The sequence below is a fragment of the Triticum urartu genome, chromosome 1A, assembly GCF_056163025.1.
Source record: "Triticum urartu cultivar PI428250 chromosome 1A, HENAU_Tu73, whole genome shotgun sequence".
Taxonomy (NCBI): domain Eukaryota; kingdom Viridiplantae; phylum Streptophyta; class Magnoliopsida; order Poales; family Poaceae; genus Triticum; species Triticum urartu.
Window position 1 is genome coordinate 170889052 of NC_141873.1, and position 7024 is coordinate 170896075.

General features: G+C 43.7%; 1 long non-coding RNA gene across 9 annotated transcripts; it reads left to right on the forward strand.

Annotated features, from left to right (window-relative positions):
• The first annotated feature begins 239 nt into the window (after nt 1-239).
• On the forward strand, nt 240-6652 carry LOC147990500 (uncharacterized). 9 transcript variants are annotated; one of them, XR_015599655.1, is made up of 11 exons: nt 240-1422; nt 1641-1924; nt 2031-2282; nt 2374-2515; nt 2595-2689; nt 2809-2883; nt 3225-3409; nt 3541-4216; nt 4517-4653; nt 5063-5204; nt 6246-6652. It is a non-coding gene; the product is annotated as an uncharacterized LOC147990500 (long non-coding RNA). The 9 variants fall into 9 exon arrangements; XR_015599658.1 differs by having other exon boundaries at nt 240-1415; XR_015599654.1 differs by having other exon boundaries at nt 241-1924; nt 3541-3620; nt 4106-4216.
• Nucleotides 6653-7024: the final 372 nt, after the last annotated feature.

Genomic DNA, 7024 nt, shown 5'->3' on the forward strand with positions numbered 1-7024 from the left:
GAACATATAAACCTTGCTAGAGTACCCGCCCATCCGGGGGCATTGCGCACGCGCGACGCGTTCGGCCGCAAGATTGGGTTGCTCGAAATGCAACAGTGTATTTTTTGGCTGCTGGCGTCTGGTCAGCCATCCACTTTTTTTAACCTTCATGACTGCTTCAAAAGAGGATGACGGGTGTGGTCACGAGCCTATGGATCCATCGAGCAGAAGGAGGGTTTCCTAGAGCCTGCGTGAACAAGGCAGAGCAATCTACTCCCGAAAACGAGATCCTCGACAAGAGCCAGGACAGTCCTCTCCCGGAAACCTAGCGCTCTCGGGACAATCCTCCGCGTCCCCTCCTCGCTGCGCCGCCTCCTCCTCCCCTCCACTTCTCTCCTCCTCCTCTCGAAGGCCCAGCGCGTTGTCACCATCGCCGCTCATCTCTTTCTTCCCACGACGCCTCCCCATCCTCCATCTGTAGTCGCCGCGGCTGTGGGCGCGCAGCGGCGAAGCGGGAGGCAGCGGCAGGCGTAGGCGGGAGATGAAGGGAGGCAGACGTGGTCGGGCCGCGGCGGCGGCAGGCGTGGCGGCTGCCGAAGGGCGCAGCAGAAGCAAGCAACGCTGGGCGTGCAGCGGCAGGCGTAGGCGGGCGGTGAAGGGAAGCAGACGCGGTCGGGCCGCGGCGGCTGCGGAAGGGCGCAGCGGAAGCGAGCAGCGCCGGGCGTGCGCGGGGTAGCGCTAAAGGGCGCGGGACAGGGCGTGGCCGACGCGTGCGGTGCGCAAACGAGCCGCGCACGGGGCGGTCAGGCGGGGCGAGCAGCAGCGCACGCGGGTGGCGCCCAGAAGCAGCAGCGGGCTTGCGCGGGTGGCGCGGGGCGCGGCCTGCAGAGCTGACGGGCGGTAGAGGGCGGGGGCACACGCCCCAACCACAAAACCCCAACTCCGGCGGCCTCCTCTCCCTCCATCGCCGCTGCTCCGCTCGATCTGGGGCCTCCCCTCGCGTCTTCCAGCCACCAATTAATCCCTCCGCTCTCGAGCCCCGTGTCACCCCCTCCGCCTCCTCCCCTTCATGTTTCTCCTCCTCCCGCTAAGGCTCCATGGCGGCGGACTGGCTCAAGGCGGGGGAGCGGCGGATACATCAGCGGCGGCGCGAGAGGAGCGGTGGTGGCGGCGTCGAGCTGCGATGAGGTGCCACTCGGGCACGAGACAATGGAGACGGTGGCGGCTGTTTCGGGGCCCGATCTGGGGAGGGTACGAGGCAGGGAAGGACGCCGTCGTAGCCTTCGTTGGTCTTCCTTCCACCCTTTTGCTCCGCCTGATTTTCCCTCTTCCTATCCCTCTTGCTCGCCAGCGGCGACTCCTCCCCTGCTTCCGCACGCCGCCCTCGAGTTGGAGGAAATGAGGACAACATGCGGTCGAGCTCAGGCCGGTGACATGTGCGATGTCCGTCTCTTATGTTTCCCTTATGTCTCTTTGCCTGAGTTTTACGGCCAGTATTGCCTTAGTGAGATGTGTTGTTGAGTCCAAACTGAAATTTCGTCCCAGATGCTACTACTACTGATTACTCGCAGTAATCAGAAATTTGTACTTATGATGCACAAATCAGTTACTTTACTACTTTGCCTATTTCACTAACCAGTCTTCATATAAATATATAATAGAGGATAAGGCCATGGAAGCCCGAATGGGTTCTGCTGGTGGTCACACTGGTAGGAACGGCATTGCCTGTTAGTTGTTATGAGAAGTATGTTGGGAGATTGCCACCTTCCTGAAAATCACTGGATAAAGAAGCCATGTGATGGAAAACCAGAGTGCCAAAAGAAGGTGGATTTGGCAGTTGTTGCTCCATGAGACGAGTTTATTTGCCTGCTCAAAATTCGGACCTAGAAAGGATGAAACCAGATGGAACGCAAAAGCTACATGGCAGAGCACATTTTGGGCACTGGTTCGTTTGGTGCCGTCTTTCACGTGATTGCTCTAGCCAATATTTGTTTCTCTGTTTGTGTTGTCCATCACCAGCCTGATGTTTAGCGAAATGGTTGCATGTGTAGGCTAAATGCTTGGAAACTGGGGAGACGGTGGCCACTAAGAAGGTACTGTCGGGAGCTGCAGCTTATGCGTTCGATTAACCATTCCAATGTTGTCTCCCTCAAGCACTGCTTCTTCTCAACCACAAGTGAAGTGAGCTGTTTCTGAACCTTGTCATGGAGTATGTCCCGGAGACGCTCTACCGCGGGCTTAAGAACTACAGTAATGCCAAACAGGGGATGTCACTTATCTACATCAAGCTCTACACCTATCAGGTTTGTGAATTGTCAATGAATAAATGTGAAATTTGTGTCTTCCATTGTGCAACTATTCTAAGTCAATTCTGCATTGGTGGTGACTATTCAGGGGGCTCGTGTACATTCATTACTGTTCCTGGAGTCTGTCACAGGGATGTGAAGCCACAAAATGTTTTGGTATGCATCAGTCAATACTTGCTGTGTGCATCACTTATGCAGAGGCCAGGGTCATCCCCTTCTAAAAAACAACGGTCAGTGAACATATTAGCTCAGTTATCATGTGTTCTCATGCTTACTTTTGAACTTGCCTTCACTTGCTTCCTTATACAGATGGGCAGGGCCTTTGGATGGGAATCATCTTCGGTATTTTGGTCCAGGTCTTGTTGTTCGTGGCCATCACACTGCACACCATTTGTCAAAATAAGGTATGTGTTCAAAGGTTGTAGCTTGACTAGGCCATTTCTGGTTTCTCAGATTTAGGATCATGTGTGTAAGTATAAAGTAAACCATGTTTCGTCAACTGAATATGTGTATGTATGCATAGGCAACAAAGTTGAAGAACAGAGTCTTCACTTCTTCTCTTCCAGCGGATATCCACGTAACTACAACATCCATTTTGGTATGTGGTATCGCAAGTGTAAATTCAGGAAAAAAACTATATTGGTTAGTGCGAGCTGCAAATTTTGTTTTTCAGTATGTATAGGTATTGTGGGTTGTAACACACCATGGTTAAAACAAAATAAACAAGCCGTGAGCTTAACTCGAATGATACAACCACTCAGCTAAGGTGACATACTAAAATGAATATGTCGAGCAGAAGGAGCTAGAGTGAGATCGTGTTGTACCAGTTATCAAACGATATTTTTTAGAAGGAAAGAGTAGTAGTCTAAACATATTAGAAAAAGAAAAGTAGATTGGTTTACCCTAAAAGTTTACTCAACCTTATTATTTATTGTGCAGCAACCATGTTGACAGCCTGGCATCTCTTTGTTCCATTCTATTGACTTCATGTGGCATTATGTATGAAGCCCTTTGAGCACAAATCTTTCTATGGAAGGACCTTCATGGGATTTGGAGTGCTCAATGGCATCTCAATTTGGCTTCTCAATCAGAGTCTATGTTTCAACTCTTTTGGTTTCTATCAGGTAAGCATTGTTCTTTGTTTCTGTCCAAACTTCTAAAAAATGAATGGTCAGTTCTTTTTGGTGTTGGAGTTGCAAATGTGGCTGAAATCCTAATTTCTGAAAATAACTCTGAACCATGTATATATTTGCAGGGCAAGTCGAGTACATTGGTTGGATCTAGATTCCTGATATTGCATAGGACTCGTCAAAAGGCTAGCACTTATTCTATAATGTGGGTCACATAAAAATCAAAATTTTAATTTCTGAAATAAGACTGAACCATGTATATATTTTCGGATAACAATTTGCCTCTAATATCTATGTACCTTATTATTCTATCGCCGCTCTTCCGATTTGCTCGGGTACCTTATTATTTCTCCCTATTATAGTGTTTTCTCAAAGTTGTAATCCCATATCGTAATTAATTCCTTATAGTATACTTGCTTTTGCTCCTGTCATCATAACAAACCTATTTAACTCATGACATGTGTAATGGTCATTTGTACCCATTTAATCTCTTCTGGAGCTCTTCATGAATCTATGCTCCATTTGTTGAAGAGGGTTCAATGCAGTGTCTTCAAAGGTCGGGAAAAAATGTTATGATGCAGAGGGGACAGCATCTTGAAGGGAGCAATGTTTTGATACTTGCTTTATAGGAATTCTCTTTCTTTGCCTAGAACTTGTGATTTATGGCTGATGTCTATTCCATCTTTGTAGGTGCTTCTCAATTTTAGATGGAAAACTTACCATGGAGGCACATAGCTTGCTGATTTTGTTTCTAGATTGGCCCTTGAGAGGGAGACCGACGCAAACTTCAGCAGGTTTCAGGTGTGCGACCTCTATTCCTTGTGTTTGTTTCCCTCGCTGAGCTTGGGCATTGTACATTTTGGTAAATATAGTTAGTTACTTTGTTTACTGGCAATTGTGAATATTCAGAGCACATACATGCTTGGTTTACTTCAGTTAGTACCTGCCATTCAGTAATCAGGACTGAAGAAAATGTGCCTCCCTATTTTGTGCACATAAATACTTAGCTTACTGTGAGCAAATTAAGTAAACTTATACAATAATCTTGTTCATTGTTTCACTTGTGGAAACTAAACTACTACTCTGTTAAATTCATTATAGTCATCTTTAAAGGAGTTGTGGTTGGTTGCCATTGTGGTGAAGTAATTTCTTGCTGAAGCACCGGTCTAAATTTATCATTGGTTTCGCTGGTGCTGCATGTAAGTGGGATTACTAATTGTTCCATTGGTTTTGCTCTGGTGAGTTCTTCCCCATATACCTTTGGTGCTTTTGCCTCCATACCTTCGAGCTGGTATTTTTTTTCAAGGTTTATCATGTTTTTGTGGTAGTGTGACTGGCTCAGAGTTTATAATCATTTGTCTTCTTCAATGAATGTCTGTGCTATGATATTCTGTAAGGCTAGGCACACACTAAGTTGGTTAATGCTTTTGAGCTAGCTTGTTGGGAGATAATGAAACAATAATGTTTATCTGCTCACAATGCCTTATATTGATTCTTCTGGATAGGTATTTTAATCGTAAGAGATGTCTCCAAAAAAGCAAAAACAACAATTCACTGTTGATTTACTTTTCTATGATTGCTCCCATTAGATTGTCCTTAAATCATGTGCAAAGCTGAAGTATTGTTTGCTGACTATCAACCTGACAGATCAGATGGGATGATGATGCAGAGTGTTAAAAGGCCTAATGGGTTATCTCGTTGGTAGATGAAGCTTGTTGGATTGATTTCAGGCCATTGAAAATAGATGACACCATGCCTCCCCCAGTTAATGAACATGTGTCGCTTCCAAGTAATAATGAATTTTCTATTCTCTTTGCTCTGCTGAACTTTCTTTTCTTTTGCCATTTTGGCTGGTAGTCTTTCATAGAATTTTGTGATATCTACTTGACTCCACAAGGTCATGCAACATTAAGAATTGCCGGGTTTGAAAAACACAGGATGGAATTGTTAATTCATTATCTCTGTCTGAAGCAAGACATATTTGGTACACTGTTGAATAGAGTTGATGTATCAGCATGAGTAACATTGTGATATTCTAAGGGTTGGTGCTAAAAACCCACCTAGAAACTATTGTTTTCCCAGCAACTATGTGGTTCATATGTTAATATGATTTTTTACTGGTAGGACAACCAGGAGGTAGTGCAATATCCTTATTAGTTATACTCAGGGATGCAAAATCTTCACCTGATGATTCCACCCCTTTTTACATGACACTAGCTGCTGCATAGCAAAAAGAGTCTCGACGATGCTCTTTATGACACCAACTGACAGATTAATAAGTGCACTCATAGAGAACATAACAAGGTATTTTAGGAAGTGCTTGGACTAGGTTCAAATTTTTGACAGTTTTAGGCACGCTTTTTTTTACAGTGTTGGTTTCAAATTTTTTTCCGACACAGTTAGACTTTCTGAAATACAGCGTTGAACTACACATGAAACAATAGTGTTTATTTGGTCACCGGCAAGATGATGATGTGAAACGAATGACTTTGCGTATTTCGGAATTTCTACCATTAAATAGTTTCCCATAACAGAATATTTGCTAATATTGGTAGCTAAAAATGAGATACTTATGCTTGTTGATGCCTTCCCTTTTTGTAGTAACATCCATGTGTCCAGCATATGTAGAATATTAGATTTTTTTGGCTGTTTATCGTAGTTCGTTCTCAAGGTTTGGAAAATTCTTTAGCTATATTCCTTGTCTCAAGCGAGCATGAGCAATATCTTCTTTATGCCGCATGCCGCCAAGTTTCTCTATTTTAGATGGTTGTGTATTTTTGCTTCTAAAAAGGGATATGTATTTTATTAATCTGACTATAATTTGTGGTAGGTATATACTGAAGGATGTTCTGAGGCTAGCACCTGGTTTAGAAGTTTTGCAATTCACAACAATACCTCATAATTTTGATTTGATGTCCACAATGTAAATTGAAGAATGAGCCTATGAACTGCATTGTATTTTGTAATATATCCTTATATATGGTGCTTGTGGCTGGTTTTTTTTGCAATTATAAGTTTATGTTTATGGGTATTATAGAGTCCTTTCTTTTTCTACAAGGGGCAGTAGCCGTGTCATTCGATTCGGAGGACAAAGAGTTGATCACAAAGAGGTAGCACTCAGGATATATAAACAAGAGTATAGAACCAAATTATATGATGTAATTGACCACTATTTCTATTAACTTCTCCTGTACAAATGTTCACGAGTTCATGTATTAAGTACATTTTATTGTGTCACTTGTGTTTTCTCTTTTTTAATGCAAGTTTACAGCTACTTGGAGTTCCTAATTGCAGACTCAACTATTTTTACCTACCGATGATCTAATTTGTGGCATTATTACCTTCAGAAAATATTTGCATTTAATTTCCTTTATGTATAGGGGTATAAGTTCTTACCAAATGTACTCAAATATACGGTTATTGAAAAAATGCAAATATTTTGAACACAAACATGGTTTTAAAAGGGACTTTGCGCCATTTGGCGCAACTGGTCATCTAGTAAAAATAACAGCAGACAAAAACTTAGTGATATTCTAAGTTCCTGAAAACAGCAACATCACGAGAGCTACTTTGCATGCTTGTTCTAGTCATCACATTGATCACAAAAAT